The following is a 9,377-nucleotide window of genomic DNA, read 5'->3' on the forward strand; positions in this document are numbered from 1 at the left end:
AATATTTATTATTCTTACAAATCCCTGAACGATGTCGTGACCTTACAGATCCCCGTGTCGTCCCTGGGCTAGGCTATACGCCGCGTCCGTAGGCGTTCCCCCGCCAGGCTGCTTCTGTAATTAAAGGGCTGCTGATTTAGCCTCTCAGCAGATGTCTGATAGTCACTCCGCGTGTTTTCGCCTGTGTTTGCTGCCCAGATGCAGCACCCGCTCCAGGAATTAGTCAAACCGCCGATGCGTGGGAATCAGACGTGGCGGGAAGCTGGGGAGGCTCGCCTTCGCCGCCGTTTGGGACGCGTCCCGACAGGTTTGCTTAAATGCATATGGGGGAATTACGCGAATGATCGATGAGAAAAGCAACGCACGGAGACAAAAACGAAGCGGGGGGGAACCTGGGTTTTGCTCGGGCGCCTCCAAAAAACTCGCACCACTGATGGATTAATGAGCGAAAGCGGACGCTGGGACGCATTTGATGTTATTTACTGAGCTCATGGGGGTATTTCCTCGCAAACACGACACGGTCGCTCTGGAGGAGGCGGGAAATAATGTGGATGAATGTGGCGTGCTGCTTTCAGGGGCCCTGGCAGGCGTGCAGCACGCTACGTCCCAGCGACCTTCCTGGTTTAAATGATGAGCGCAGCCCGAGCTGGTTCGGAGAGGGCTGCTTCACCTCAGTGAGTGTGGGAACAAAGACGGACAAGATCAAAGACAAACAAGATGGTGGACAGCACAAGACCAGACCCCCGAATACGCGCCGCAGTCTCGTACGATTCCGAGGCTAAGCGACGTAGCGACTTCCTGCTTTAATCACTCTCAGGATGAAGCTGATTAAGTGCGGTGGCGGGAGGCCCGCGGCGCGGCGCTCCTCTCCCCCCCCCCCCACCTTCCCCGCACGCTCCATTCTTTGATGTTGTTGTTTTTGTTTGTTGCGCCGCCCCGTCATTTGAATATCACACGGCGAGGGCTCCTACTCGGCCACTCGCTGCGCCTTTGTTGCCGTGATTAAAGCAGGTGTCGCGCAGGGTTGTGTTTGTTAATGACAGTCTGCATTTAAATAGCTGTCACTCGTCTGTCGTGGGGGGGGGGAGGAGGAGGAGAGAAAGCTGGTTTCCGGGCCTCGGGTGTATCGCCGATGCATCTCGTTTACATAAAGTTAACCTAGCTTTGCAAATGAGCGCGCAAAGTTTCGCAGGAGTGTACCTGTAAAGGCGTTCCCTTGATATCGGCGAGCAACGGAAGTTCAAACTTTAAGGTGGGGGGGGGGGGGGGGGGTGGGGGGGGGCGCTAACGTAGGTGAACCTTGTTTATAGCGCAGATAAAGATACGTAATTAATGCACGTTCTTAATCTCCTGCTGGTCACGACGGGAACGGACGCTTGGCTGAGGTTTTACGATATTTTGAATCTAGCAAACGTTGACGCTTTGGTTTTGGTTCGGTCCAACTTTATTGATAATGCGCGAGTAACGACCCACGTTGCATTCAGCTGTTTGGGTGCCAGGAAACCCTGAGCAGGACCAGACCAGGAAGGTAGAAGAAGAGGTTGAGGGTTCAAATCCAGGCTTAAACTGGCTTCATCTCCAGCGTTCCCGTTATCCCGGTGCCTGGTATTTAACAGGGAACAGATCGATTCGTTCCGCTAGGCTGCACCTGGAAACGTGATGTTTCCCAACGTGTTTTTGTTGCCGGTTTCTAAAAACAGAACCTGGCCCACAGAGACCGGATCACGCCGCCATCAGAGGAAGGTGACAGCTGAGAAGAAGCCGTGACATTTCCCGCTGCAGCGGCGACGTTCCGGGATCCTGAGAACAGTTCCGCGCTCGTCTCCGACTCTTCTTCCACTGGCAACAACGCCGATCAAGACAAGAGCTGCGAAGGGCCCGCGTGGCGGCAACAATGGCGCCGTCCTTGAAAAGCGAGCCGACCAACGGCCCCCACGTTAGCATTGTTTGATTGTTTAGCTGCCCTTGTTATGTCGGGAAAGCTAAACTCTCCGCTAATGAACCACTTTCCTGCTTCTTTAAAACAACAGCAGGAGGCGGAATTGCCTTCTGGAAATAATTATCCATAATCACGCTGTTTGTGTCGCTATCAGTGGCGTTAGCTTACCTTTGCACTTAATCACTGTTTGTTTACTATCAGCCAGGGGTTCCGTAAATGTAAATATGGGCTCAAACTTCTGAGGCGACAGCGGGTCCATAAATGGGTTTTAAAGACAAATCGTGTTAAAGCTCTTTTTATTAACAGTGAGACAGCAGGCCGCTCGTTACGCTCACCTATCGATCGCCTCGTACCGTCAGGAAGGAGATTAGCGGTCAACTTTCAACACCTCAATCAATAATCATCTCCCTAATTGGGTGTTAGCAAGAGAAAACACAGCCTGTTGTCGCGGGGAGAAGGAAAACAAGGTCGGTTTTTTTGGAGGTTGAACTTAATAATCCAGGACGAAGTCGACGAACAGCCGGACGAATCGGAGCGGACAGAGGAGACGGTTCTCCTCAATTCGATCCTGCGGAGTTCGTCAATTTTTCGTTTTTTTTTCTCACGGTTTTGAGACAAACCCGAAAAGTTGAGGTTTCGATTCTCGGCTAATCCGTTATTTATTTATTTTTACATTTTTTTAGAGATGAGCTGAAGTTCTAACAAGTAAAAGTCCAAGTTTTGGTGTTTTCTGGTCACTTTCCCATCCGACCCGGCCCCCAAGGTCAGAGCCGCGGTCGCTAACTGTTGCTATGAATGTAGCGACGGAGAAACGGAGCTAAAGACGTGAACCAATAACGCCATCATCGTCATTTGGATGGAACCATTTTTCCACGTTTCCAGTGCAGAGCTGAAGAGCTCACTGGATCTATTCCAACAACTGGATCCTGCTGAAACCGACATTCGAGTAGAACCGATTCGGATCGGAAGGAGGGGAACAGCCTGGTGTGGTGGGCGTGTGACCCGGGAGCCTCAGGAGGGGGTCACACGTCCGGGATCTAATGACAATACTGGCATCCGTCATTAAAAGTGATTAAACGTGTAAAATGTTGGTGTTTCTCTGGTGAGCAGCGCTGGTGCTGGAGAGGAGCCTTAATCTGCTGAGTCGGCGTCACGGAACGAAGCAGAAGAGATAATCTATCAATCCCATTTGTGCGTGTTTTTAATATTTGGGCCTTTTAAGCTGCGTGGGCCGGGCGGGGGAGGGGCGGCGGCGCTGTGTTTTTAATACAACATTTTACGGGTAATTTATTCATTTTTCTTTGTTGTTTTTTTTTTTTCATCATCCTCAAACAACAACGTTCATTTCTGTTCACTCCAGATGGAAAATGTGCAGTTTTCTCCTCTTTTCTGGCCTCGTGCTAACGTCCATTTGCTCAGCGGCGCTCTCGGTCTTGTTTATAGAGCATCCGCATCATGTCAAGCCCCTTGATTTCCCGTTGATTGGACCCACTCTTCGCGGGGTTCGACGCCAGCCGAGCGCCGTGACTTTGCAATTTCATGATAATGTTATTTTTGAGAAGGGTTAGAAATGAAATGTAGCTTCTCCATAATTCATTTCGGCGCTCTGCAATCAGCGGTTCGGGGGGTTTATCTCTGTTTATACGTTTCCTGCGAGCGCTTAAGTCACCTAGCGTGAACCCAGAAGAATTTCCAGTTTATCACAAGCCCGGGTCCTGACCGGACGCCGCGGGGGACGGCTATGAAGACTAGCGGGCCGTGCCTTAAGCCAGTGCTGATGGTAGGGGAGCCGCAGCACCTCTTTCCTCTCCACCGCTTCATCCGGCTCCCAGGGGACGGCTGGTAAACACCCAACGTCAACCCGGAGGCCAATTAGCCTGCGAGATGGGCCCGGAGAGAGGCCTGCCGGGGGGGGGGGGGGGGGGACTTAATTCGAAGAGCAGACTCTGTGAGAGTTCAGCCATCCTAATCTCTAATAGCTCCCGTCCCGGGGGTCCTGCTCAGGCTTTGGGGAAATATAAACGAGTTTTTATTGTTTTTCGACCAAAGACGGCGAAGGGAACGCCGGGCGAGTTCGTCCAATCATGGCGCTATGATGTAAAAAAGAGAAACGCAGCAGGCGCGGAGGGGGTGTTACTCGGTGACCCGGAAAGGAGGCTCCGCCCACCGACGGCGCGTGCATGCTAACGACGGCCCCTCTGGCTGCTGAGGAACTGAGGTTCGTCTGCAGTTTCGCACCAATTGTGGCTTTTTAAACCGACACGGCTGAGAGAGTCTAAAAGAAAACATAGTTAGCAGCAGATCACCAAACTGTTAATTAGCATCACGCGGTATCCAAGCAACAGCGACGGGGCGCTGCGCGGAATTAGCCGGGCGCCATCCTGCTCCTGTTGCCGCCGTTTGGCCACCGTCCCGCTCTCACTTCACACCCTCGGCGTGTTTCAGGCCTGGTTTCAGACGCCACATTTGTCACGAGCTGCTAGCGGCCATCAGGAGCGAAGCGCTGGCTTCGGACGGACGCAGAACCCAACCGGGCCGCAGCCTCTCTTCCAAACAAACCGCAACGGCGTCGCTGCCCCCGTTAGCGCCGTTAGAAACCTTAAATGTTGCAGCAACCGTCTGTGGGAAGACTCGTTTACCAAATCCTGTGCTGAGTTTCCCTCTCCAGCTCAGAGCGCTGACCTTCCAGCACGGGTGGTGGAAGCGGAACGCCAACTACGAGCCCCAGTGCTCTCCTCTAACCTTTGGCCTCGCTAATGCTCTTACGGCTGAACGGGAGCATCTCCCTGCGGCCGCGCCGAGGCTGTTCTCGCCGCAGATTAACAGACACGCATCCGGACTACGATATTCAGGTTGTAGCTTGTGTGTGGTAGCTCGGTTTAAAAAGAAAACACGCGTTCCCATGTCCCCTCACCTGACTGTTCCACTGCTGGTTTCAGGGCAGCAGAACTGGCTGTTCCAGCGCAAACGGGACCAGGAGAGAACTCTCCTCGTTCCCTCATGTTAGCTGGTTTGGGCGGAATGAAAGCTAGCTCATGGCTGTTGTGTTTCAGCCTAATGGTGAGCTGGTCCTGAGTTTGTTTTCTTCACCTTCTCCCTGGATCTGCGTGGGTTTCCTCCCACAGACCAAAGTCATGCAGGTCAGGTTAATTGGCGACTGGAAATTCCCCAAAGGTGATAAAGCAAGTGTGAATATTTATAAGCTAAGATAGAACAGGAAAGGTGTTCGTAAAGGGCTCCGAGAGCTCAAGACAAAAGAGGGTCCGTTCGGGGGTTGGTCAGTGATGCCGATGTTGGCGGCCTCATCGGTTTAAGAACATTAGCTAGCACGGGTAAGTAACGACGATGAAATAACGCCGGTGGTGACTTGATTGTCTCCTGGGGGACTCGCACAGTCGATGGTGTTCAAACCCATACAGATAGGTCACGTGTGCCTATAGCTAGAGCCGGACTAGCTTTTTGCTAATTGTATGTGGTCACGAGGGACACGGGCGACCTCATCCTGTTAGGATAATGAAGCGTAGCTCCTCGTGCTTTAATATAAACTGGATGGATGAAGCTAAAACTGAGGACTATTTTCAGAGTTGCTGCTGTTGAAAGAGCTAATTGTTAGCATTGCGTCGGGTTCCCAAGAGCCTCCAGGACGCGCTTCGAAAAATACTGAAGTAAAAGTGTGGAGCTCTGTCACGACGCCCTGAGCGGATTTCACCCGGCGCCACTCTTTTGGAGGGGTTATCCTGGTTGATTGTGGACTTTCTGCTGGACACGGGCCATAAAGCTTCGCAGGCACCGGCGGCCTAACGAGGCTGGAGCAGAAGCTGCCCTTCCATCGCGTGTTCTTCAGAAAATGAGACGAGGGAGGAGAAACGGCGAGTCGGAGGCAGTAGCCGGCGTCCCCGGGGACACTGAGCTAGCATGGTCTGCCAGCCTGTCACACAGGAGCCGCTGCCTTTGTGACAAACTGGCAGACGAACATCTTTGGCTCCTGCGGCTCCTCCGCGCTCCCTTCCTCCTCCTCAGACAACAGCCCGGGTGCGTGACCAGACGGCTTCCTCGCCACGCCGCGTGCCGGTGGATGTCGGCGCGCTCCCGAACCCGGAGCTGTCAAAACGCCGCCAAAGGTCAGAGTACGGATTTAATTACTTTTTCCGCTGCGTCTCAGGCGTGCGCGGCGCTGAAGAGCAACAAATATCCCAGCTAACCCCGACATTATTAGCTCGCAGCGGGGAAGTCCTCCGCGGCGGACAGACTGACACGTTCTGCTTTAAGAGGTGAGGTCCGGGCAGCCCGGAACCCTTCTGAGGCGCTCTCCATTACAGCGTCCATGAGAGGGGTGTAAAAGGCAGAGAGCGCCGCGGCGCCGCTCGGCTGCACAGCGGCTTCACACGTGTCAGCCTTCACAATTAAGAGCCGAAGTTTCTCCTCGGAACTTCGCCACAAAGGGAATTCTTTTCCTCTTGCGGCGGCCTTCCCGAGCAAACATGGAGACGGGCGAGCGCGGGCCCGGCGCGGTCCAGACGGTGAATCACTGGTGCCCAGGGACTCGGAGGTGCCCACGTATGCAGATGTGTGGAGATTATTCAGATGCGTGGACGCTCCGCCCTCCGGGGTCGCCCCGCTGCCGGGCCGCGTTCGCTCCCCCGTGTGTAATACCCCCCCCCCCCCCGCCGCCCCTCCACCTTCAGAGTCGGAGGAGCGATGACTGATTTCAGAGGCGGCAACGCCGGTGGGCCGCCCACGCCGGCTCCCGACGCACGAGTGGCCGCGTGACGTCCCGCTTTTGGAATTCCAGGTGATGGATGGCTCGTCCGGGGAAGAGCGGCGGCTTCAGATGCCAAATCCTGCCAGCGTTCTTCCAGTTGTTGTTATTTCGTCTGTCTGGGATTGCAGAAGGCGATCAAAGCCGACAGGATCAAAGAGGCTTCGGACACTTTTAAACTGTACGGAGGAAAATAAGGAATTAACGTTCCGGACCTCCCTCAACACACTGAGGTCAACCAGATATTTGCGTGCCAGCTGCAGCTGGATGCGCTAATTTCCGACGCCTCCACCACCAACAGGGGTATCGATCTCTAATACGCCCATCACAAACGCCTCCGCCCCCTCAGAGACACCGGGGGTGGGGGGGGGACACAGCTAGCAGCTGTGCACACGGTTGAGCCGGCGTGCTAGCTTTGAAAAAGGGCAGATCTGATAAATGGTCGGCGCGAGAAATTAGCTGGCTTATAGGAAAAGGCAAAGCCCGGCTGATGTAATTAAATCCCCCGTATTAAAAAGCAAAGATTAAGAGCGTCTTTAATGGATCGATAATGATGGAGATACGAGACAAAGATGACGAATCCAAGTGCTTGAGAAATAGTGCACTTAAGCGAGCAATTAATATGTCAGGGGACAAAAAAAGCCTGGTAAAGTGAATGTAAGGATGCCTGGATGGGCCATTATTTTGGATTATCGCTATTGATTTGGTCCCTATCAGCCTGTGTGTGCTAACGTTGCTATTGACTCGTAGCTTTGAGCAGATTTTAATGGATGCCTCCGTCCCGGACAACATCTTTGAGGAGGGTTCTGGGTACGGATCCAGAAGGCGCTCGCCGTTTGTTTTTCCCCGTCTTTCTCTTCTGCTTATTTGTTTATTCACGCTGTCAGAAAAAAAAAACAGGGACCAGGAGACCCCGAGTCAATATGGCTGCCGGCCAGGAGCGGCTAATTTCTCTGGCTGAGCGTCAAGCGTTCCGCATCGCCGGAGTGAAGCAGAGAAACGTGGAAAATCTTTGACCTCGCGGCTGCGCTTACATTGGGGTCCTTTTCGCCTCGCCGTAGACCCGCAGCATCAGGCTCCGCCCCCTTCGGCCTCTTTTTCTGGCTCCGCTGAAGCAGAAACGATGGGCTCTCGGAGGAGATCTGGGGGGGATTTTCTGTGTCTTCAATTATGTTCCACTTACTGACACGCTTCTATACATTAACTGGGTGAAATTAGGAAATCAAGCCGCGGCGCTATCTCAGACCATTGCACCGCTCCCCCGCTATTGATCGCAGACTATAATATACGGCGTTATTGATCCCCAACACAAACATTATAATTGCTAACACACCATTTCTGCCGCTTGGCACAAAAATAAGCACCACGGAGGAGTCGATCCCTTACTTAAAACTGTTCACTTGTCAATACTTTAGAACATTAGAGTCACGCTAACTGTGAGCACGTTTTTCTTGAAATCGGACGTAGATGGACGCCAATTTTTGAGGTATAAACGGCTGCTGGTTCCTCTCAGGACAGTTCAGCTCCACTTCCTGCTTTGATTTAAGCTAACGGGAAGTGGCGGATTGAGCTAAATTTGGACAGAGGTGACGTGTTCATGCTAGCTAACGCCTTGTTTTTCTTTTCTGTGCAGGGATCCACAAACTTATGCTAGGAAGCAACAACCTGGTGGCTAAATCTACCCCGATTTAGCATCATCTGCTACCTTCCTCTCCTCCCTTTTGTTGAACAAACGTCACATTACAAACACCTCTGCAGTCGGCGTGTACTTGACACCGTTGCTACCTCATTAGCTATTAAGGAAAATCGACGGGCCCTCACAGTCCAGCCTGCGAAGCTCGGCGCCTTGGTGAGGTTGCTTTGCTTTTATGACTCTAAATCAGCCTAATTAAAGCTCCCGTAAATGATGGATTAACAGATAACCAGGGATTGACGAGGCCTAATCGCCTTTAATCACCTGATTGACGACCAGCTCCTCACCTTTAAGGCATTCCGCCTCGTTTCAGACGAACCCGCCCGGTATTTGAGTCGCTCTGCCAGGTAGATTCTTGCTGTCTGTCGCTCACATCGGCTCAAAGTGCTCCGCAATTATTTTGCAGCGGAGAAGACAATTTTATCGGCGCCTCACACCTGACTTCACCGCGCTAAATGGTTTAGGATGAATGGTGGCGTAAACCGCCAAAGAAAAGATTTGTGTCTGAAAGGCAACATGTCCACAGACACACAGCCCCCCCACTCAACCACCCGCTGCTTTTGTTGGCGCTGCTATTGTTGCCCCCCCGCCGCTCGCATCGCTGCTCCTTCCTCAGCTCCGCCACCTTCTAACGTCGCGCCGCTGCTGCTAATTTGAAGATACGAGAGAACAAACAAACAAAAAAAAAAGAAACACTTTTTTTTTTTGTTTGATGATATAAAACAAACATATCATGAAATAAAATGGCATCAAGTTCAACCACAAAGGTAAAGTCAGAGTGGGTCATTTGCAGCTCGCTACTGCCCTCTGGCGGCCAGGAATAACCGGCCACTCCGCACTTGATCATATTGATTAACTGACTATAGATTGCAACTCTGGTCCTGACGCCAGCGGGTTTTCACCGCTTCCTGCCAGAACCGTGGCGGGCGGCTAAATTACAGCTCGTTCCTGTTGATCAAAAAAAATAAATCAAGACTCAGAGATCC

Source organism: Takifugu rubripes, chromosome 10 (genome assembly GCF_901000725.2).
Source record: "Takifugu rubripes chromosome 10, fTakRub1.2, whole genome shotgun sequence".
NCBI lineage: Eukaryota > Metazoa > Chordata > Actinopteri > Tetraodontiformes > Tetraodontidae > Takifugu > Takifugu rubripes.